Below are 24,875 nucleotides of genomic sequence, written 5' to 3' on the forward strand. Positions count from 1 at the left end.
GAAAGTGGGGTTGGGGGGGCAGAAAGAAGGAAACTGGTCCTTTTGCCCCATCAACACATCCCTGAGAGTGTCCTCTCCTCTCTGCTCTGGTCCCCCATCTCTTTCATGGCCCCTAGTTTCCTCCCCCTCATCTCCCACCCCATGTCGCTGCTTTGTTTTTGACCTACTTCCGTTGGAGATGTTTCAAAAGTAAAGGCATAAATGTCTGTCTTGTTCAAGTGGTGAGTGAGGGATGGTGGAGCGCGTAACATCTGGGAGAGATGGTGGTGGGGAGCCACAGTGAACCTTCATGCCCATAGTCTCCACACCTCACCTATCCTCTTGCTGTTATAAGTCAAACCTATGAAAGTGGCTGTTGATAGACCCCATCTGGAGACCTCAATGAGAAAGGAATCGGTGCCTCAAGTGCTGTGGGGTTTGGGGTGGGTACGTTTGTTAGTGGATCATAATTACTTTCTGAGAGGGTCTAAAAATCTCACTGCTCCCTCTCTCCTCTCTTACTGTCCCATGGCAAGTTTTGACCTCATATTTTCTGTAGCTATATTTTAAAACTTGCTGTTCATTCTCAGTCTCCATCTAGCTCCCCGTAGAGATTCTGTTTCTGTAGTTTGTATTTAGCATTTATATTCCCGTAGCCTGGGTGACCCAAGCGTAATCGGGGCCTTCATGCCCAGTGGTGCACAGACACATAGTAAGAGACAGTCCCTGCCCCAATGAGCTCACAGTCTAAATGGGTTCTGGTCTCAGGGCTGCCACAGACCTCCTCTATGGCCTTGGCCAATTCATTTAAATCCTCTCTGTCTCAGTTCCCCATCTCTAAGAATGGGGATACTCATACTTCCTTCCCCCCACCCTCTCTCTGTCATGTCTCCTTAGGGCTGGATGCTGCGAGTGGATCCACATGGGCAGATCCCTTCGCCCGTTAACTTTGCTGCCTCTGCACACTGTGACCTGTAGGATCAGGGCCTGAGACTGTGTCTCACTATGTGTGTGAGGCACCCAGCACAGTGGGGGCCTTCGTCTTGGGCAGCACCTTTGAGCACCGACGTAATGCAAACGTCAGAAATCGTATCACCAGTATGGTCTCTAATAATCATATTAAGGGCTCACATGCTAGGATTTTCTATGGTCCCCTTCCCCAGACGACATAAAAAGTCACAGCCTCAGTTAATGTGTGAATTCACCAGCAGGAGGCACTGGGGAAGCTGGACCATGAAAAGCTAATGTGCAGAGAAAGGCAGGCTGGGAGTAGCTTTGTACATACACATAGACTGTTCCAAGGAAAGTTCATTGGTGAGGGACCGTCGTAGGAGAGTTAGTGCCTTGGGTTTCCAGAAGACTTTTGCACCATATTCAGCAAAAGAGCTGGAAAGTAGGTCAGTGACCATAACTGTAAGGGAACAGGAAGCTTAAGGGAGAACTCTGCTGCTGACATCTAATTAAACTCTGAACTCTGTTGGTTACTGTCTTAGCATGCTTTGCAAAATGAGTATCATGGTTGTTTGTATGTTGAGCTGTGACTTACTGGCTTCACTCATTCATTTGCTGTATTATTACATCAAGCAAATAAAAGGTGTTATTTTGCTGAGATAGATTGATAGATAACTAGATGGAGGGGGTGCGTATGTGGATAGATAGATAGATAGATCAATGGATCACATCCCACAGATGTCAGGACAGGCCCAACACCTTCTTTTGTATTTATATAGCATATTGCCCACTGTGGATGCTACCAAAAACAAATAATGATACCAATTAATCACTCATTTAATTTCTTAAGACTAGTAAAATACCATGTCCTTTGTGCAAGTTTAGTAATTCCTGTTAAATGTTATTTTGTTCACTTATTAATTGTTGTATTATTATGACGGTGGCACCAAGAGGCCCCCAGGGGGGATTTCAGTCCCCCTTGTACTGGGCGCTTCACACACACAGAATTTGAAATTGAGCGAAACAGGGACAGACAGATGACACGTACAAGTATGCTGCCACTAAGCTGTTGAATTATTTAGGGTCTATTACTTTTGCAACTAAAGGATAACTTACAAGATATTTGGTGAAATCAATGCTACGTAACAACTATAATAATCATACCTGGGTCTTCTATTGCATGTTTCATCTGTAGATCTCAGAGCATTTGACAAAAGGGGTGGGGGGGCACTATCATTATTACTGTTTTACAGATGGGGAAACTGAGGCATAGAGCATTTAAGTGACTTACCCAAGTTCCCCAGCTGGTCCCAATCCTGCACAGAATTACGCATGTGGTTAACTTTAAGCATGTGATTATTCACGGGAATGCTCTTGTGAGAAAAGCTACCAGGGATTTAATTCATAATAATGGCCCCTAATCTGTCAGTAGTTCCATTCAGGCAGGCTTCTATGCCTCATAGATCCCCCTGAAGTCCATGGGACTCCACACAGGTGCAGGGATCCATCTGCAGAGAATGACTTACAGCATGGGGCCTTGGTAATTATAGTGATATATTTTGGCAATATGGGTGGGGGTGCTTCCCTGTGCTAAACCTCTGACAACTCCAGTTCTCTCTTTCAGGGCACCTGACCCTGGCTGGAGGGGTTTGGTGTTGCCCAGCAATACAAGAAGAATAAATAAAACCTACCGAACCCCCCCCCGCCTCAATGTCCTCGTTCGAGAGCTGTGCAGCAAATGTACTGATCGCTCGTACAGTGCATTACCAAGAAGTCCTGGCCATGCCACGGGGCTGTGACTGGGCAGTTTAATAGTCTTGGGAAGCCGGTATAACGGTTGTGTTTGGTCATTTTTCTCATCACTCCTGAGAGCAGCACAGAGGCCATTCTGTGGCCTTTTAAAATGGTCCCTCACCAAAGGCTCTTAAGCAAAATAAGCAGTCATGGGATAAGAGGGAAGGTCCTCTCATGGATCAGTAACTGGTTAAAAAATAGGAAACAAAGGGTAGGAATAAACGGTCAGTTTTCACAATGGAGAGAGGTAAATAGTGGTGTCCCCCAGGGGTCTGTACTGGGACCAGTCCTATTCAACATATTCATAAACGATCTGGAAAAGGGGTAAACAGAGAAGTGGCAATGTTTGCAGAGGATACAAAATCACTCAAGATAGTTAAGTGCAAAGCTAACCAAGAAGAGTTACATAAGGACCTCACAAAACTGGGTGACTGGGCAACAAAATTGCTGATGAAATTCAATGTTGATCATGCAAAGTAATGCACATTGGAAAACATAATCCCAACAATACATATAAAATGATGGGGGCTAAATTAGCTGTTACCACTCAAGAAAGAGATTTTGGAGACATTGTGGATAGTTCTCTGAAAACATCCATTCAATGTGCAGCAGAAGTCAAAAAAGCTCCCAGGAGAAGGGATAGATAGTAAGACAGAAAATATCATGTTGCCTCTATATAAATCCACAGTACGCCCACATCTTGAATACTGCATGCAGATGTGGTCACCCCATCTCAAAAAAGATATATTGGAATTGGAAAAGATACAGAAAAGGGCAACAAAAATTATTAGGGATATGGAACAGCTTCCGTATGAGGAGAGATTAATAACACTGGGACTTTTCAGCTTGGAAAAGAGACGACTAAGGGGAAACATGATAGAGGTCTATATAATCATGACAGGTGTGGAGAAAGTAAATAATGAAGAGTTATTTACTCCTCATAACACAAGAACTAGGTGTCAGCAAATGAAATTAACAGGCAGCAGGTTTAAAACAAACATGTGTAGAGGCTTGTCGGGGCTTTGTGCTGGGAGAGAAGCTGAGCCCTGATTAGGGGGCCAGGGCTTCCCTGACTAGGGGTCCTATAAAGGTAGCCAGCCAACTAGGCCGTGGCACAGGAGCTAGCAAACAGAGCTGTAAACAGGGGAGTTTGTCTTGTGGTGCTTGTTTGGGATTTGGTTTTGCTGTGGGTGGTGGTGTTTTGGTGTGGTTTGTGTTTCCCAGATGAACAGGATTTAGGGGGGAAGGCTGTGACAGACACAGAGGCAGCAGTGGGAGTGACTCATGTCGTGGAAGACACAATGAAGATGACTGGATGTGGAAGGTGCCTAATGTATATGATCCTGGAGGGGGTACCTGGTAAGAGTTTTGTCTGCATGAAATTCCGTCTGATAGAGCTGATGGAGGAAAAGATCCGAGGTTTGGAGATGCAGGTGGAAAGTCTGTTTGAGTTTAGAAAGGGGTTTGAGCAGATGATGGAGCAAAGACATGAGGTATCTGAAGGCAAAAGCTCAGACTTGCAGATGGAAGCAGGACTGAGGAATTCTGAGGGGAGACTGGGTGAGGAAAGTGGTCAGTGGAAGCATGTGACTAAAAGAACCAGGCAGAGGAAAAGACGGGCTAGTGAAGGAGAAATAGAGCTCAAGAACAGGTTTTCAGAGCTGGAAAATGAAGAAGGGGCTCAGCAGGTAGTCACTGAAGGTGGAAGGGCAAGGAAGAAGAGAAGAGCAGCTAGTCCTATAGGAAAAGGGGAAGAGTCAATGGAGACTACACCAAATATGAGTCCCAGGAGGATACAGGATGGGTTGAAGAGGATTACAAGGGAGAATAGGAATGGAAAGAACTCAGCCAGAGGGAACAGGGGATAGACTGGAGAATAGCACCATCACCAGGAAAAGGCAGGTCTATGTGATCGGGGACTCTTTACTGAGAAGAATAGACAGGCCTGTAACCAGAGCTGATCCAGAGAATAGAAGGGTGTGCTGTCTTCCACGTGCTAAGATACGGGATGTAGACCTGAGGTTGAAAAGGATCCTAAAGGGAGCAGGAAAGAATCCCCTAATTATCCTTCATGTGGGAACAAATGTTACGGCTAGATTCTCGCTGGAAAGTATTAAGGGAGACTATGCTAGGCTGGGGAAGACGCTCAAGGAAATCGAGGCTCAGGTGATCTGTAGTGGGATTTTGCCTGTTCCTGGAGAAGGGCAACAAAGGCGTGACAAGATTATGGCTATCAACAGATGGCTCAGGCAGTGGTGCTAGAAGGAGGGCTTTGGGATGTATGGCCACTGGGAGGCATTCGTGGACAGAGGACAGTTCTCTCGGGATGGACTTCATCTGAGTAGGGAAGGAAATAGACTTCTAAGATGGAGGCTGGCACAACTGATTAAGAGAGCTTTAAGCTAGGAATTTGGGGGAGATGGTTGGGAGATGTCCAGGTAATCTCCACGCCGGATTTTAGCATTGGGAGGGAAGAAAACGAAGTAAAGTATACAGCCGTGGGTAGGAGAATGGACATAAGGAGCAAGGGCAGTGTGGATACCAGTCTAATAGGTTCTACTGGCTGTAGAATGACTGTGCCTAATCGGGTAAAGAACGTGAGCGAGGCCAAACAGCAGGAATGAAGATGTTTGTACACGAATGCGAGGAGCCGAGGTAACAAAATGGAGGAACTAGAGCGACTGGTGCAGGAAGTGAAACCAGATATTCTAGGGAGAACGGAAACAGGGTGGAATAGTCGTCATGACTGGACTACGGGTATGGAAGGGGATGTGCTGTTTAGGAAAGACAGAAATAAAGGTAAAGGAGGTGGAGTAGCACTGTCTATCAATGAGGAGGTCGACTGTAAAGAAATAAGAAGCGATGGAATGGATAAGACAGAGTCCGTCTGGGCAAAAATCACATTGGGGAAGAAAACTATTAGAGCCTCCCCTGGGATAGTGCTTGGGGTGTGCTATAGACCGCCGGGATCTAATTTGGGTATGGATAGAGCCCTTTTTACTGTTTTTAATAAAGTAAATACTAATGGAAACTGCGTGATCGTGGGAGACTTTAACCTCCCAGATAGAGACTGGAGGACGAGTGCTAGTAATAATAATAGGGCTCAGATTTTCCTAGATGCGATAGCTAATGGATTCCTTCAGCAAGTAGTTGCTGAACCAACTAGAGGGGATGCCATATTAGATTTGGTTTTGGTGAGTAGTGAGGACCTCATAGAAGAAATGGTTGTAGGGGACAATCTTGGTTCAAGTGATCATGAGCTAATTCAGTTCAAACTGAACGGAAGGATTAACAAAAATAAATCTGTGACTAGGGTTTTGATTTCAAAAGGGCTGACTTTCAAAAATTAAGGAAATTAGTTAGGGAAGTGGATTGGACTTAGGGATCTAAAGGCGGAAGAGGCCTGGGATTACTTTAAGTCAAAGCTACAGAAGCCACTGGAAGCCTACATCCCAAGAAAGGGGAAAAATTCATAGGCAGGAGTTGTAGACCAAGCTGGATGAGCAAACATCTCAGAGAGGTGATTAAGAAAAAGCAGAAAGCATACAAGGAGTGGAAGATGGGAGGGATCAGCAAGGAAAGCTACCTTATTGAGATCAGAACACGTAGGGATAAAGTGAGACAGGCTAAAAGTCAAGTAGAATTGGACCTTGCAAAGGGAATTAAAGCCAATAGTAAAAGGTTCTATAGCCATATAAATAAGAAGAAAGCAAAGAAAGAAGAAGTGGGACCGCTAAACATTGAGGATGGAGTGGAGGTTAAGGATAATCTAGGCATGGCCCAATATCTAAACAAATACTTTGCCTCAGTCTTTATTAAGGCTAAAGAGGATCTTAGGGATAATGGTAGCATGACAAATGGGAATGAGGATATTGAGGTAGATATTACCATATCTGAGGTAGAAGCGAAACTCAAACAGCTTAATGGGACTAAATCGGGGGGCCCAGATAATCTTCATCCAAGAATATTAAAGGAATTGGCACCCGAAATTGCAAGCCCATTAGCAAGAATTTTTAATGAATCTGTAAACTCAGGAGTTGTACCATATGATTAGAGAATTGCTAACATAGTTCCTATTTTTAAGAAAGGGGAAAAAATGTGATCCGGGTAACTACAGGCCTGTTAGTTTGACAACTGTAGTATGCAAGGTCTTGGAAAAAATTTTAAAGGAGAAAGTAGTTAAGGACATTGAAGTCAATGGTAAATGGGACAAAATACAACATGGTTTTACAAAAGGTAGATCGTGCCAAACCAACCTGATCTCCTTCTTTGAGAAAGTAACAGATTTTTTAGCCAAAGGAAATGCAGTGGATCTAATTTACCTAGATTTCAGTAAGGCGTTTGATACGGTGCCACATGGGGAATTATTATTTAAATTGGAAAAGACGGGGATCAATATGAACATTGAAAGGTGGATAAGGAATTGGTTAAAGGGGAGGCTACAGTGGGTCCTACTGAAAGGTGAACTGTCAGGCTAGAGGGAGGTTACCAGTGGAGTTCCTCAAGGATCGGTTTTGGGACAATCTTATTTAATCTTTTTATTACTGACCTCGGCACAAAAAGTGGGAGTGTGCTAATAAAGTTTGCAGATGATACAAAGTTGGGAGGTATTGCCAATTTAGAGAAGGACCGGGATATCATACAGGAGGATCTGGATGACCTTGTAAACTGGAGTAATAGTAATAGGATGAAATTTAATAGGGAGAAGTGTAAGGTTATGCATTTAGGGATTAATAACAAGAATTTTAATTATAAGCTGGGGAGGCATCAATTAGAAGTAACAGAGGAGGAGAAGGACCTTGGAGTATTGGTTGATCATAGGATGACTATGAGCCGCCAATGTGATATGGCTGTGAAAAAAGCTAATGCGGTCTTGGGATGCATCAGGCGAGGTATTTCCAGTAGAGATAAGGAGGTTTTAGTATCGTTATACAAGGCACTGGTGAGACCTCACCTGGAATACTGTGTGCAGTTCTGGTCTCCCATGTTTAAGAAGGATGAATTCAATCTGGAACAGGTACAGAAAAGGGCTACTAGGATGATCCGAGGAATGGAAAACTTGTCTTATGAAAGGAGACTCAAGGAGCTTGGCTTGTTTAGCCTAACTAAAAGAAGGTTGAGGGGAGATATGATTGCTCTCTATAAATATATCAGAGGGATAAATACTGGAGAGGGAGAGGAATTATTTAAGCTCAGTACCAATGTGGACACAAGAACAAACGGAAATAAACTGGCCACCGGGAAGTTTAGACTTGAAATTAGACGAAGGCTTCTAACCATCAGAGAAGTGAAGTTTTGGAATAGCCTTCCAAGGGAAGCAGTGGGGGCAAAAGATCTATCTGGCTTTAAGATTAAACTCGATAAGTTTATGGAGGAGATGGCATGATGGGATAACATGATTTTGGTAATTAATTGATCTTTAAATATTCATGGTAAATAGCCTAATGGCCTGTGATGGGATGTTAGATGAGGTGGGATCTGAGTTACCCAGGAAAGAATTTTCTGTAGCATCTGGAAGGTGAATCTTGCCCATATGCTCAGGGTTCAGCTGATTGCCATTTTTGGGGTCGGGAAGGAATTTTCCTCCGGGCAGATTGGAAGAGGCCCTGGAGGTTTTTCGCCTTCCTCTGTAGCATAGGGCACGGGTCACTTCTTGGAGGATTCTCTGCTCCTTGAAATCTTTAAACCCCGATTTGAGGACTTCAATAGCTCAGACGTAGGTGAGAGGTTTTTCGCAGGAGTGGGTGAGATTCTGTGGCCTGTGTCGTGCAGGAGGTCGGACTAGATGATCATAATGGTCCCTTCTGACCTTAGTCTCTATGGGGGGAAAAAAAAGGAAGTATTTCTTCACACAACGCACAGTCAACCTGTGGAACTCTTTGCTAGAGGATGTTGTATAGGCCAAGACTATAAGAGGGTTCAAAAAGAACTGGATAAGTTCATGGAGGATAAGTCCATCCATGGCTATTAGCCAGCATGGACAGGGATGGTGTCATAGAATCATAGAATATCAGGGTTGGAAGGGACCTCAGGAGGTCATCGAGTCCAACCCCCTGCTCAAAGCAGGATCAATCCCCAACTAAATCATCCCAGCCAGGGCTTGTCAAGCCTGACCTTAAAAACATCAAAGGAAGGAGATTCCACCACCTCCCTAGGTAACACATTCCAGTGCTTCACCACCCTCCTAGTGGGAAAGTTTTTCCTAATATCCAACCTAAATCTCCCCCACTGCAACTTGAGACCATTACTCCTTGTTCTGCCATCTGCTACCACTGAGAATAGTCTAGATCCACCCTCTTTGGAACCCCCTTTTAGGTAGTTGAAAGCAGCTATCAAATCCCCCCTCATTCTTCTCTTCCGCAGAATAAACAATCCCAGTTCCTCGGCCTCTCCTCATAACTCATGTGTTCCAGTCCCCTAATCATTTTTGTTGCCCTCCGCTGGACATTTTCCAATTTTTCCACATCCTTCTTGTAGTGTGGGGCCCAAAACTGGACACCGTACTCCAGATGAGGCCTCACCAATATCGAAGAGAGGGGAATGATCACATCCCTTGATCTCCTGGCAATGCCCCTACTTATACAGCCCAAAATGCCATTGGCCTTCTTGGCAACAAGGGCACACTGTTGACTCATATCCAGCTTCTCATCCACTGTAACCCCTAGGTCCTTTTTTGCAGAACTGCTGCCGAGCCATTCGGTCCCTAGTCTGTAGCGGTGCATGGGTGCACTTGTCCTTGTTGAACCTCATCAGATTTCTTTTGGCTCAATCCTCTAATTTGTCTAGGTCCCTCTGTATCCTATCCCTACCTTTCAGCGTATCTACCGCTCCTCCCAGTTTAGTGCAAACTTGCTGAGGGTGCAATCCACATCATCCTCCAGATCATTAATGAAGATATTGAACAAAACCAGCCCGAGGACCAACCCTTGGGTCACTTCACTTGATACCGGCTGCCAACTAGACATGGAGCCATTGATCACTACCCGTTGAGCCCGACAATCTAGCTAACTTTCTACCCACCTTATAGTGCATTCATCCAGCCCATACTTCTTTAACTTGCTGGCAAGAATACTGTGGGAGACCGTGTCAAAAGCTTTGCTAAAGTCAAGGAACAACACTCAGCTAATGGGAGCAGGGCAGAGGTGCGGGAAGTGGGGGGCTGCTGCACCCCCTGGCTTGAAGTGGAGGTTTCCATCCTAGACAGGCTTCAGAGCTGGGTTCAATGGCTCTCAGCTACCCCCCCCCCCCCACATTGTTCCAGCCCTCTGGAGAGAAGTGGATTCCCCAGGAGATCACTGGGGAGGGGCCCAGGCAGCTGGGGAGGGCAAGGAGCAAACTGGGGGAGAAGGGGGGAGGGAGAAAGGAGTGGGGAATGGGGGAATGTATAAGGACCAAGTTCTGGTCCCTACTGTTTCTGTTTCACTGTCGGATTTGCTCTACAGTTGGCCCCTGTTAAGGTGCTCTCGGACATGTGGGGAATGGTTCTTGCTGCACTGGAGTGCACAGAGAGAGGGAGGCAGCTCACCCTTCTCCAGAGCCATGGGCTGGGTTTGTCCCAGCCAGCCAGAGCCAGAGCCAGAGCCAGAGCTGAGCACCACCTGTTAGGATGGAAACCCCCACTTCAAGCCAGGGGGTGCAGCAGCCCCCCACTTCCCGCACCTCTGCCCTGCTCCCCTTAGCTGCCAGCGCTGCTCTGAAGTTGTCGGTCTCCGCCGGCTGCCCCCTCCCGCAGGGGACTCCGGCCCGGATGCTGGGCGGGCCGGCGGAGAGCGCTGCGCAGCGCCCGGTGCGCTGGGGGACCTGGCCCGTGGGGCTGGCCCGTGGGGCGGGGCGGGGAGGCCGGGCCAGGCTGGGACCGGGCCGGGAGGGGAGGCTGCCGGGTGGGAGGGTCTGCGCGCTGATAAGAGCGCTGGCGTGCAGCCAGCCCCGCACTCGCAGAGCCGGAGCGCGGCGGCAGGGGCAGGGGAGGCGGGCGCGCTGCGCAAAGCTGCCGGCTCTCGCCGCGGGGACCCGGACCCGGAGCATGGGGAGGAGGGGGCGGCTGCCGAGCCACCCGCGCTCCTGCTGACAGCCCCGGCTCCGCGCCTCCGTCCCCGCCATGGCCCGGCCGCTGCCCGCCCGGGGCTGAGCTCTGCGGACGCAGGTAGGAGCTGCTTGCCCTGGGCGCAGGTGGCCGGGCCGGGGGCGCCGTGGAGGGCAGCGGGCAGCCGCGGCTCCGGCCAGTGCGCTCCGGGCAGCGCTGCCGAGCGGCCGGCGGTGGGAATTTGTATTTCCCTCCCGCGCCGCGGGGGCGGGGAGCGTCGGGAGGGGCAGCCGGGTCCGGTCCCGGGGGCGGCCGGGCGGGGTAGCGCAGGGCGGGGGGCCGGGGCCGGGCGGCGGTTCCCCCGGGCCCGCGGGGGCGGGGAGCGTCGGGAGGGGCAGCCGGGTCCGGTCCCGGGGGCGGCCGGGCGGGGTAGCGCAGGGCGGGGGGCCGGGGCCGGGCGGCGGTTCCCCCGGGCCCGCGGGGGACGGACCGCGCCGAGCGCCGGCCCGGCCCGTGGCAGCCGCGGGGGGGAGCGGGAGGAAGGGGCGCGCTGGCGGGGCCGCTGTGGCCAGGCTCGCCGGGCCGAGCTCGCCGAGCCCGCGGGTCCCGGGGCGAGGCGAGCTGCGCCCGGCGGCGGCGCCCCGCTTGCACCCTCGTCGCCGGGGAGCGGGCGGGGACCGCGCGGCGCCTCCGGGCTCCGTGGGTTTCTCTCCGCGCCGCCCGGCTTGGACGGGGGAAGGCGGAGGAGCCGGGTCCAAAGGTGCGCAAACCTGCCCGGCCCCGAGAGGGAGACGGGGCGCCGCCCGCGGCAGGGAAGCCCCCGCGGGGTCAGGGCGCGGCGGGGGCTGCGGAGGGGAGAGGCAGGCGGAGGGCGCGGGGCCAGCCGGCGAGCGGGGAGGGAGCCCGGCACATCGGGGCAGGAGCAGGCTTAGCCCGGGGGGGACGAGCCCCTCCATCATGGCTCTCAGCAGTGCTGTTAATTGCCTGCCAAGGTGCCTCTCTCCTGCAAGGAAGGGCAGAGCTGTGCGTGCGCAAAGCGGGCTCCGGGCTGGCTAATCCGCTGGGTTTAACATTTTGCTATCAGCCGTGTATCGATTTTTGTCCTTGCCTTTCAAAACAAACCCAGCCTCCCTTCTCTTTAGGTATTTAATCCGGTTCCCTGGGCAAAGCAGATAATCTGCAGATTTGATTAAACCCTGATTCTCTTTCCGAGCAATATGGGATCAGTCCTATTAGGAAATCCGTTAGAAATCGGTCATCACGTAGGCTTTGTCTCGATGGAAGCATGGCTGGCTCTCATCTGACATTTTAGTTTAATTTCTCAATAGAATAGTAGTCTTGCTTCTCCCCCTCCAGCTGCCTATGCTAAACAACCTCAGGACTAGAGGGTGAAACCCAAGGGCCAGAATATTGCAGCAAACGCCAGGGAAAACTGAAGTCTGAACGTGAAAGCTGTAGTAAAATCGCAAGGGCACAGTCATGTGTGCATTTGAGATTACTGCTCTTTCACTCCCGTTTCACAGAGAGCAGCATTGGTGGCCCCAGATGTTGCAAAATCATGACCCAGGCTTCCTCAAATCCTGTGATTGGTTTAAAATAGAGGTTTGGGTTTTTTTAAATACATTGAGTTCTTTGCTTTCTGGGGTGACACTGCCCTGCTTCTTCCCACAACCAGGAGGGATAGAAATTTGCTCTTTTTTTTCAAAAGTGAAAGGTAGGATCCTCAGGGTTTCACAGCACTCCAGCCCCTGGGGCTTTCAGAAAAACACTGTGACCCCCACGCTTGCAATAACCTCACCAGAGCTGGCCACAATGAGAGAGCCAGTGTCTGTTCGGTCATGTGTTTGACAGCACTCCCCCTCTGTTTGTCTCAATCTAATTATCCAGTAGTGCATTCTATCTGCTCCCCAGCTATTCTAGCCTGTAACCGGCACCCTCCACCCCACCCAGGGGATAGCACCCTCTTGCACGTTCCACAGTCAGAATCCACTGCCCAGCCCCTACATTCACTAACCCTCTCACGCCCCTTCCTGTGCTCCGTGCCTGCAGGTAAATACCCTCCAGCTGCCTACCTCCTCCTGTTCCCTACAGACTCCTCTGGTTTGTGGCTCAGTACAATTATTAGCAGAGAATTGGCAGCTGCGCTGGTTATTGGTCATTCTTGCATTAACCCTTTGCTGCCTCATCCTCAAAGTGGAGTTTAAACCTATACCGAGGCAGGTATGGCCTACATTTCCAGTCCTCTTCAATGCTTCACCTGGCCCAATTTAAAGCCAATAAAAGCAGGTCTGTCAAAAACGGGTAGCCTCCCATTCCTTACATTCACTCAGCTTTGAGCAATCTCTTGCTCTGATTCTCCCCCAGGAGTTTTGTATTTGCAATCTGATTGCTGCACCCCTTATTTCAGGCCAGTTCTGTGTAAGGGTCATTGCCCTGTGCCTTGCCGTGTCGCTCACAGCCGCACAGAGCCCCACCTGATCAGAATGGGAGAATCTTCTCCTCACTTTACGCTCGTGTGAATGGCTGACTTGTAAATACTTTTGTGTGGGTCCCTCCATAACTCAGGAGGGTTTTTGTGGGCAAGAAATCAGCAAGCAAAACTCAGTGGAGTGCTCCAGAAACTGCTCATTATTGTCCCAGCTGCCAATCAAGTCCCCACTTTAATCGCTCTCCTAGGTGGCTCGCTAGCAGTCATATCTGAGGTTCCCCCTCGCCTTGGAATCGGCATGGTCTCGAGCCCATGCCCTGAGAAACCCCTGCTCAGTCTCCAGTCCACACCCTCTATGCCTTTGTCACCTGCTCCCTCCTCCCCCGGATCTCCCTGAATCCTTGCTACCCTCACTGGGCCTTCCTGCCCCCTGCTGGGGAAACCCTGGTGGCCCATCAGGTTCCGCTGGTCCCACCCAGCCTCTGCCGCCCATCTCCTTCCCATCTCTGAAGTTCATCCCATTGGTGATGTCTGTCCCTTCTCCATCCACAGGGGCATGGTCTGTCATTGCCCCAGCTCCTCCTGCATGGGCTGACCTCTGACTCCCCTAATCCAACTCCAGGTGATTCCCGCTTTCACGTGGATGATGTGCTAAGGGAGGTGCCTCCTGTCTAATTTCTCCTTAGACCTCCCCGTCTGAGCCTGTTTTCTTCACTCTGTTTCTGCCACTCGTGACAGGCTTCCCCAGCCACTCTGCTGCTTGCCTCTCTTCCCATTCTCCAAATCCTGGAACAGCTCCCTGCCTCTCTTCCTGTGCTCTGTAATCTCGCCCCTTGTCTCCTCTGGCCCTGCACCCCTCGTGCAGAAGGCCTGTGCCAGCCCTCTGCATGGGGTGAATTTCACCCCAAACTTTTCCTGATCTCACTCAAGACTCCTCAGTATTACTACCTTCTCTGCTTCCTGACCCAGCACAGAAAAATAAGGTGTCTGTCTCCAACTCTGCCTTTTCTTCCATCATGCTGCCTCCCTCAACCCTCTGTCTGAGTTCCCTCTGCCTTCACCTCTCCTCCATGGTATTCTCCCATGCCCCAACCCCTGATGGCTCTTCTTTGCCTTTGTCTCTCTTCTCAGACAGCCCATCTCCTGCGCCCCCCCCCCAACACCCCCAACTCCCTGCTGAGGGGCTTGCTAGTTTTTGTCCAGGAGAAAACTCCTCTTCGCTGCCAGACCTTCCTGTTTGGCAGCACCGTTCTCCTCCTCAGCTCACAACTTGTGTGTCCTGGTTGGCTCTGCTTCCCTTCCCCTGCCACCAGGGTCTTGCCAGATCCTCCCACTTCTTCTGCGGTGGCACCTCTACACCTCTCATTTCTTTCCCATCCCGAACGCTGAAATCCTGGGTTTGGCTGACGTGATGGGAAAGCAGCACTGGGCAGAGCAGCGCAGTACTGCCCTGGGGCTGCTGGGCACCTGGAGGAGATGCGTTGTGTGCCGTTTGCAAGGACGGTCCAAGCACACCCCCTTGCCCGGCTCAGCCAGCTGATGTGGCGGGGAGATGGGTCCATGGTCCCTTCTTCTCCCCACCCCTTTCCAGGCAAAGTGGTCCCCCGAGGGAGCAAGGACAGATCAGCCACCGGGGCTGCTGTTGTGTGCTACCCTTCAGCAAGCCATTCTAGGCCTCCTAGGGGAGTTTCCTGCCTGCCCGATCCTCTGTGTACTCCACCTGGCCCCTTGTCTGTGCCTGGGTCATCTCACATCTCCGTGTCTTCCCCTGCATTTCACCTCACGTCCCCCAGGCCATCCTGCTGCCTCAGTTGCCTCATTCTCCTCTCTGAACGGTTTCACCGCCCTTGCTTTGCCTACCACAGCCAGGCCACCCTCCCCCCCAGCCCCCCTTCCTCCTCGCCAACAAGCCCCTGCAAAGCTCTACTGTGGCCTAAGAACATAGGAATGGCCAGGCTGGGTCAGACCAGTGGTCCATGTAGCCCTGTATCCTGTCTGCCAACAGTGGCCAGTGTCGTTCCCTTCAGAGGGAACGAACAGAACAGGGCAGTTATCAAGTGATCCATCCCCTGCCGCCTATTCCCAGCTTCTGGCAGTCAGAGGCTAGGGATGCCCAGAGCATGGGGTTGCATCCCTGCCTATCCTGGCTAATAGCCATTGATGGACCTGTCCTTCATGAACTTATCGAATTCTTTTTTGAACCCAGTTATACTTTTGGCCTTCACATTGCTAGGGGATGTGGTGTTCCACAGGCTGACTCTGCATTGCGTAAAGATGTACGTCCTTTTGTTTGTTTTAAACCTGCTGCCTATTAATGTCATTGGGGGGACTCCTGGTTCTTGTGTTAAGGGGTCAATAACACTTCCCAAGTCACTTTCTCCACCCCAGTCATGATTTTATAGACCTCTAGTGTGTTCCCCTCAGTTGTCTTTCAGCTGAGTATCCCCAGTCTTTTTAATCTCTCCTCATATGGAAGCTGTTCCATATAGCTCCTTATTTTTGTTGCCCTTTTCTGTACCTTTTCCAGTTCTAATGTGTGTGTGTTTGAGATGGGGTGACTAGAACTGCATGCAGGGTTCAAGGTGTGGGCATACCATGGGTTTTCATAGTGACATGATAGTCTGTCTTATCTATCCCCTTTCCTAATGGTTCCCAATATTCTGTTTGCTTTTTTGACTGCTGTTGCACATTGAGTGGATGTTTTCTGAGAACTATCCACAATGACTCCAAGATCTTTCTTGAGTGGCAACAGCTAATTTAGACCCCATCATTTTATATGTATAGTTGGGATTGTTTTCCCATGTGCATTACTTTGCATTATCAACATAGAATTTCATATGCCACTCTGTTGCCCAGTCACCCGGTTTTGTGAGATCCCTTTGTAACTCTTAACAGTAAGCTTTGTACTTAACTACCATGGGTAATCTTGTATCCTCTGCAAACATTGCCCCGTCACTGTTGATCCCTTTTCCAGATCATGTATGACTAAGTTGAACAGCCCTGGTCCCAGTACAGCCCCCTGTGGTACCCCACTATTTACCTCTCTTCATTCTGAAAACTGACCATTAATTCCTATCCTTTTGTTTTCTATCTTTGAACCAGTTATTGATCCAGGAGAAGACCTTCCCTCTTATCCCACAACTGCTTACTTTGCTTAAGAGCCTTTGGTGAGGGACCTTGTCAAAGTATCACTTGGGCTTTTCATTAATATGCAGGGACTAGATCCTTCCACTGACCAGGTTCTGACTTGCATTAAAAGCTTAGTCCTGAGACCTGCCACCTGTCAGCACCCAAGCTCTCCCAATCATCCCCACGTGCTATGGGGGGGGGTGGGTATTGTCTTTATCTGTTTGTTTTGGATGGTTGCTGGGGACAGGGAGAGAGGGAACCGGGACATCTGAAAGCATTAGTCATGGTTTATGATTATTCTGACTTCTGAAAGTCCTGTTTAGAAAAAGAGCTGGCCTGAAGTGTCTTACTGAGCTGGTTTCAGTGAGGATGGGCTTTTGACTATATTTGGAGAGGTTGGGATTGTTTATACTGACTTGGCTTGGAGATCCCCCTGGTGTGGATTTTTCTAGGTCACAGCCGCCTGTGCTGATGGACCTTGGGAGTTCCAGGCTGGCTATGGTCTGGGGGTTGAGGTGAAGGAGAGGCGAGTGAGACCCAGCAGACTCTGGGCAAGGCAGGAAGCCAAGAACTTGAGTTGCATTTACAGCTCTGACCTAATGCCTCATCCACTCGTTTCCAAGTTCAGCATGAATTCTGCCTGGAAGGCAGGTGGAAAAAACAAGGCTGGGAGGAAGTTGCCAAAACCCACACCTCAAGTCGGTGTCCAGGTTCGAACCTGATCCTATTCCAAATCCAGTGGCCCACAGGGCCTTCCAGACAAGTCACTGAACCTCCCTGTGCTGAAGGGAGTTGCTTCTGTTTCCCCATCTGTAAATACCAATTGCCACTAACGTGTTGGCATTTGTCAGCATCTACAGGGATAGAATGATGCTGGGACCCTCGGGCTACAGTGCCTTAATTGCCCTGCTGATACCTAGCTCTGTCTCCAACTCCTCTCCCCTTGCAAGGGCAGGCAAATGCTTTACTGCTCTCTAGTAGAGATTGGAGCTAGCGGTTGGCTTGTTTTGAAACGTACTCAAGACAAGATGGAAGTGCTTGTCTGAGAGGCCGCCAATAAAGCTGATGCAGATCTGCTGGCCCTGGGACAGTTTGAGAATCTGGTTATGGATTCCCAGCTGCTGTCAGACCATCAGGTAGCAGCATGACTAAGACTGTTTCTACTTCCACCTGGTCAGAGGATGTGACCTGCGCTACCATCACCTGTACCAGAGTCGCTTGGGCGTTGGATTCCCACACTGTGCTCAACAGGGGGCCATGCCTCCAGGCCGTCTGGAGATGGCGGTCAGTGCAGGGGTATGTCAGATGGCTGCAGCTGCTAGCAGCAGAGCAGGGTTTAGCAGCTCTGAGGGCTGGACTGGTGGGCACAAGAAGGAGAGCAAGGGTTTCTGAGTTGCCATCTCCCTTTCAAACTAAGGCAGTCCAGCAGGGTCACTCCTTCCCATGTCTTGCGGGTTCAGCAACTCCCTGTCCCAGGGAAGTTCCATCCACCCTGGGCCATGTGGCTAAGGGATAGGGAGGGGCTGTGGTGGGCCCTGCACATAGCTGCAAACAGTGTTCTTCCTGTGAGCTGTTGCTGTCTGAGCAGCCGGTACACAGCTGGCCCAGCAGTTACCTGGGACTCTCCAGGCTTACCAGCGCTGCAGGCAGCTACAGGGGGCGTCATTGCATCCAGCCCAGTGTAGCAGTGACTGACCGCATTCTCCCCAGGAGGCTGTTCAGTCCCTGTGTGAAACTAGCTGGTGGTCTCAAGCTAACATCTAGAGGGCAAAAGTCCCTGTTCCCTAAACCATCATCATGACCGATACCCTTCTCTGGCAGCCTCAACAGACAGCCAAGGGCTGAACAGGCCGCAGTCCGCCCTAGGGGCGGGTCTGGCAGGGCAGGGTTGAAGCAGACTAGTAGAGGAAAGCAGGTTGGCTCTTGCACTTCAGCTGCCTTTGGTTGATTGCCTCGTGTCCCTCTATCAGACTACAGTCCCTCTCCTGGGAAGAGTGCCCATGTTTTTCTGCCCCAGGGGGCATCCCATCCTGCTTATAGGGTACAGACTATAAGAATGGTCTGACCCATTATGGTCAATGTCCATCTAGTGCAGTATCCTGTCTCCTGTCAGTGGTCAATGCCAGGCCCTTCAGAGGGAATGAACAGAACCGGGCAGTTATCGAGTGACCCATCCCCTGTCCCAGCTTCTGGCAGTCGGGGCTGAGGGCTTGAGTCCCTGACCATCTCGGCTAATAGCCACTGATGGACCTATCTTCCAGGAACACATCTAATTCTTTTTTGAGCCTCATTATAGTTTTGGCCTTCACAACATCCCTGGGTGAGTACAACAGGTTGAATATGCGTTGTGTGAAGAAATACTTCCTTTTTGTTTTTAAATCTGCTGCCTAATAACTTCATTGGGTGACTCCTTCGTCTTGTGTTATGAGAAGGCGTAAATTACACTTTCTCCACACAGTCATGATTTTATAGGCGTCTATCATATCCCCCCCCATAGTCATCATCTCTTCCAAACTGAGCAGCACCAGTCTTTTTAATTTCTCCTCATAAGGAAGCTGTTCCATGCCCTTAATCACTTTGTGTTGCCTTTCTCTGCAGCTTTTCCAATTATAATAATCTCTTTTGAGATGGGGCACCGAGATCTACATGCAGTATTCAAGGTCTGGGTGTACCATGGATTTATACAGAGGCATTATGATATTTTCTTATCTATCCTAATGATTCCCAACGTTCTGTTAGGTGTGGGGTTTTTTTGTTTTGTTTTTTTTGACTGCTACTGCACATTGAGTGGATGTTTTCAGAGAACTCTCCACAATGACTCAAAGATCTTTCTTGAGTGGTAACAGCTAATTTAGATCACATAATTTTGTATGTATAGTTGGCATTTGTTTTCCAGTGTGCATTACTTTGCTTTTATCTACATTTGAATTTAATCTGCCATTTTGTTATCCAGTCATTCAGTTTTATGAAATCATTCTGTAGCTCTTCGCAGTCTGCTTTGGGTTTCACTATTCTGAGTAGTTTTGTATCCCCTGCAGACCTTGGCCCTTCACTGTTTGCTCCTTTTTCAGATCGTTTATGAATATGTTGAACAGCACTGGTCCTGAGACAGACCCCTGGAACAAACCAATGTTCACCCCTCTCCATTGTGAAAACTGACAATTTATTCCTACCCTTTGTTTCCTAACTTTTAACCAGTTACTGATCTGTGAGAGGACCTTCCCTTTTACTCTTCCCTCATCTTTTTATCCTTCTTATGGTGAATCCAGACCTGTGGGGAAAGGCTGCCCTGCTTCTGTCTCTACTGAGCCAGTGACGTGGACAAACGGGTATCGGTCTCCAGTGTGAGCTAGCACTAAATTCATGCTAACAATGTGTATTACAAGACCGATGTCGCAGCAGGATAGGCACAGCTGGACCTCTACGTCTCCGCCTGTAAGAGTGTAAATGTCACTTTGTTACAGCTGCTGAATGGTGCAGTGCGTTTTCAGCTGACCGCTAGGGAAATAATTCCTAATGGAAAGCCTCCACCTGGCCATTTGTTTGTTGCGAGAATAACGAACATGCGCTCTCTCGTCAGTTACCTCTATGGCCAGGATACCCCTGTTCTGAGTACACTGCCACCAATGGGTTGTGAGCCCAACTGCAAACATTTTTTATTTTTTTTTTTATGGCTGAAAGGGGTTTAAAGGCTGACGCTAAACAGCCAGACCGTCCTCTCCCTGGAGCTGTGGCAGGAGGGAAAGAAGCCACTGGAAAAAAGAGAAGCTGGCCTTTGCAAAAATGGAGCCTCTGTTCCACAAAGCTCAGCCATGCTGAATGGCATAGATCATACGCTCTTCGGTGCGGTGGGGTGCTAGGAAGAGCTCAGGTGCACAGAAAAAAGCAAATGTAAAGGTCAGAACTCAAAGGGAATCCGAAAGGCCATGGGCACGCTGGCTATCTTCTATAACGGGACATGCACCACAGGTCAGGCAGCGGGGGAGAGAGAGATTGCCTTAGGAATTTGACTTCGGGATCTGGTTGGACTTCAGAGCTTCAGCCTGCAATGTACAATCACCAAGACAATGGCATGGAAGCAAAATCCAGGCCTAAGGGACCAGAGGCAGCAGCATCTCAGCGTCCCCATCAGGCTCTATAACAGCTGCCACTCCGGTGTATCCTGGTGGCCCACCGTGCAGCACTCCCTGCTAGGCCCATAGGCAGTTGGTCAGTGCCAGGAAAGCGCAGGAGGAACAGAGCATGGGGTTTCCCACCAGTGAGCCGGGAAGGGGGCTGGAGGAACAGCTGTGTCCCTCCTCCTCCCCCCCTTCCTGCCCAGATCCCCTTCCCCAGGGTAGTGGAGGACAAGAGCGAGCAAAGGCCTGGGGCTGGCTCTCCATGGTGGGGTGGGAGAGGATGGTTCATTCCAGCTCACTGTGAAAGCTTCCCACTGAGCAGTGACCAGCCCAGGGCCAAACAGGGCTGCAGGGAGTGGGGGACCCGAGGGGCAGCTCTGCTCCAGCAGGCAGGGGAAAGGGAGGGGAGGACACCAGCTGGCATGGCACTTACGCAGGGTGGGTTTCCAAAAGCCAGGCCTGTCCCAGTCGCACTGGGAGCGTTAGCGGCTTGTGGCTGTGGCGGGGTTCGTCCCACCTCTCGGGTGGCATCTGGGTCCCCCAGGTCTGCTCCCGTTCACACCCGCCTCCTTGCCAAGCCCACGCTGTGCATATACAAAACAGCATGCACTAGACCCCACTGCTCCCTGCGTCCTCAAGCAGGTGAGGTCAGAGATACTTACTCTGCAACCCTTTCAGAGTAGGGCCTGTCTTTCCCTTGCACAGCGGGACTCGGAGCGTCCGCTGCGGCCCCTCTGAGCTGCTGACAAACATGCAATTCAGACTGAAGGTCCGAGCAGGGCTGCGGAGAGCGGGATGCATGCATGGTGTGACTGGCTGTGCACTGCAGGTGAAAGGAAGCTTGCTCTGCAAGTGATATGCACATTTGTGCGTGACAAAGTTGGGTGGGGGGGTGGCTAAAGGATGAGGTTGGTCTAGATGCAATCTGTTTAACTGGTGCTTTCTTTGATTTTTATTGATAGCATTGACAGGAAATGTAGTCGAGCAACTTTCAGTCCAAACTAACGAAGTTCTTTGTGTGGCTGAGAACTTTAACTCTAGCATGAGAATTTTTTCCACCCTGAGTATATTACTGCTCCTCTTCTAGCCACAGTCCCACCCACGTGGGGTCAGCTCTTCAAGTCGTCCTCTTCCTTTCCGGTTTCTGTCTGGATGCAGTTTCTCAGAAATGCCGCAGCTTATCTGATTCTCTAGTATGACACCCATCCATCTTGGCGTGGGTCTCCCAACCCTTCTGAAAAGATCAGAAGGATCGCTAGTAAACAGGGTGTTACCCTCCACTTCTAAGTTGAGGAAAAGGGCTGAGTCTGTTACTACTGTTTTGTTTGTATTGAGGTAGCATCGAGGAGCCCCAGTCACAGGCTAGGTGCTGTACAAAAGATATCCCTGTGATGGAGCTGGCCACTCTGGGCTCAGTGGGTAACTGGAGCGCAAGAAAGACTGCAGAGAAGGAAGACTTATTTTGCAGTCAGTAGAGACATTCTGTCCATGTGACTCCCACTTTGTAGAGGCACACGTGCCCCATGCGTGCAGTATTCTCACACGCATGGAGTGCATGCGACCCTAGAATGGGATCCCCATGGACCAGTGCTCAAAGAACCACCTTAAATGGAGAGTAGAATGTGCATGCAGGCCTGTGGTGAGGGGCGCACAGCCTCTCGGCTGGTAAGAAGACTTGTCCTTCAAATCACTTCCCAAATATGGCTAGTTCTGCACAGATCCCAGCCGAAGCACAGAACTGGCTGGCGTGGGCCTGGAGACCAACACTTTTTTATTTAAAAGTGCCCTCCATATGGAAAAGGCCTCAAAGAGCCCCAGGCTGTCCTCTGATCCCTAAGGGAAAAGGAAGGTAGGCTGTTTCCCTGTAACTCTTGTAGCATATTCAGCTCTGGGCAGGAGAGATTAGGCACTCTGCTATCCAAGCCTGATTGCGTTCAGACAGGGTGAATACAATAACGTAGACTTGACCTTCCTGAAGTGGCTAAAGGAGTGGGGGCATGGGGAGGGGTTTTCTGATAATGGACCAAAAAGCTCTAGGGTCTAGTGTGTTTCAGAGCCAACAAAGCACCTGGGGCACAGTGGATCCCCTCCCCGGTTCTGCACAATCTCTCACAATATAATATTGGATTTATTTGCATTGCAGTAGCACCCAAGAACCTAGACTGGGATTGGGGCCCCGTTATAATAAGGACTGTGAATACTGTGGGTCCTGGTTTTTGTCTCCTCTCTACAAAAAATATAAATCTTAGTTTCAGCCACTTGTTCCAACGGGTATGAGAAGACGCTCCTGAAATGTAACCTTAGTTTTGATACTCTTTCCTCTTTCAAGGCATCCACCACATCTGTCTCCATGTTGCTCCATGTTCTTTATTTGCAGCTATATCTAGAAAAATTAAAGATCCCTTTTGTACATAAACTGCTAAATAGAACTTCAGAAAGGGGTTCTGATGTAAACCCTTTGTTGCATCTGTCTATTGAAATATGATTTTAAAAAACCCAATCCTACATTGAAATGCTCCATGGGGCTAAACTTACAAAGTTGGAGTGATTTATTAATCTGCTGTAGTGGAATTTTATTGGCCAAAGCTACCTACACTTGCCTCCTCTTAAGATTGTGGAGCTGGTCCAAAATGTGGTGAGACTCTGCTGTTCTGTGTAACCCAAATCAGTGCCCCAAAGTGTTGTTTTCTCCAACCATCTGCATTCTTCTCTTGCCAAGGGGATTTCACAGTGACTGTATTTCACAATCCAAAGTTTTGAATAATTGTGCATTTGAAAGAATATCTGACTGGCCACAAAGAGAATCCACTGAATAAAGGCAGGTGGATGTTTTGTTCTTTGCATAGTATCTAACTGCAGGAGCAGTTGTTTCCATCTGACTTAGAGAGGCAGTGTGGTCTGTTTGCCTGCTTATATACAAAATATTTCCCTGGAATCCTACAATATCAGGGTTGGAAGGGACCTCATAAGGTCATAGAGTCCACCCCCTGCTCAAAGCAGGACCAATCTCCAATTTTTGCCCCAATCCCTAAATGGCCCCCCTCAAGGATTGAACTCGCAACCCTGGGTTTAGCAGGCCAATGTTCAAACCACTGAGCTATCCCTCCCCCTATATGCTATTAAAAAAAACAAACACTCTGGAGGTACCAATAGTAAACGGAGTTGGTGCTGAATCAATCTGTTATGACAGCACCTTTATCATGTGTCCTGTTTATCTCCGACCTGCCCCAAAGAAGCATGAGACCTATAAAATGACCAACTCACATTTACTTGGAGCGGACAGTCTAGCTCGCTAAGAAAAAAAATATATATATATCAAAGAAGAAAGCATCATCTTTCCAAGTGGTATGTAATCAAATAGACCCTATATTCTCCTTTATGACCACTCTTTTCTAATTTTCTACAAACAGCCTGAAACATCATTACTGAGGATTTCTACCTCTTAACCATAAACCATTCCTATGGGGGCATAAAAAGAATAAAGCATGCCACAAATCACTTGTATCAAAACAGTGCTTTCCCTGAATTTGCAACCCCAAAGACTTTTATCTGCTTCTAGGTTAGTAGGAGCTCTTTGTAGCGCCGTCCTTTCTAACCTAAACAACTCTAGTCTTTTTCAGTCTCTTGACAAATGGATGTTTTTCCATAGTCTTCACATTACCAATGTTGTCACCCGTTTCTGAACTCACTGTTTCTGCTATCCCTTTTCTAATTAGGGCACCAGAACTAAACACAGCATTCTAGGTGAGGTAATTCCATTGGTGGGGGTGTGTGTGGTAGCATTAGAATCTCTTTCCGTATTTCCATTTCCTTCCCTAGACACCCTCACATCTGTATTGACGGATGCTACGAACTGAGCAGTGGACTTCACTGCTTTGTCTTTTGTGCCATCCAGGCTTCTTTCCTGAGTGGTTGCGGTAATTTAGAACTTGGTAAAGGGTATGTGTGATGTTGCACTGTCCATGTTTATGGAAATATGCTTGAGAATAAATGACATAACTGGAATATGCTTTATGCTAGATATGCCATGTAACATATCTTTGCAAAGGTTATGATCTAATAAATATATTCGTGTATCATTTTTATATCTAAAGTTATGAGCTTTGGCTCTATGCTTGTATTTGAAGTGTTAGCTATAGGAAACACATGAGGGAAGTTTGGCCCACATATTGTAAAGGGACAATTCAAGTAATTGGAAGTACTGAACTAACAATGGACTTTGGGAGACACCAATCCATATCTGAACTTTCCTGGGAAAGTTCAAAATAACGTGTAAACCATGGCGTCAGTCTGCAGAAAGCTGAATCATTCATGGACATGTGGCTGCAAACTCCATCTTGTTGCTATGATTTTTGCATAGAAGAACAAAGGGGTATCTGCCCACAAGAGAGACTATAAAAGGCCCTGGCAGCTTCTCCATTTTTTCTTCAGCTGGCTCAAGAGAGAGAGAGAG

The 24,875-nt window shown here is 49.3% G+C and overlaps 1 protein-coding gene across 4 annotated transcripts in view; it reads left to right on the forward strand.

Annotated features, from left to right (window-relative positions):
* Nucleotides 1–10,649: 10,649 nt before the first annotated feature.
* The window catches only part of SLC8A1 (solute carrier family 8 member A1), a 299,420-nt gene continuing 285,194 nt past the window's right edge, over nt 10,650–24,875 (forward strand). For all 4 annotated transcript variants that reach the window (XM_073339983.2, XM_073339986.2, XM_073339985.2 and 1 more), the window contains exon 1: nt 10,650–10,867. The gene's annotated coding sequence lies outside the window, so the exon portion shown is untranslated. The remainder of the gene's footprint in view (nt 10,868–24,875) is intronic.

This window comes from Lepidochelys kempii, chromosome 3 (assembly GCF_965140285.1).
Source record: "Lepidochelys kempii isolate rLepKem1 chromosome 3, rLepKem1.hap1, whole genome shotgun sequence".
NCBI classification, from domain to species: Eukaryota; Metazoa; Chordata; order Testudines; family Cheloniidae; genus Lepidochelys; species Lepidochelys kempii.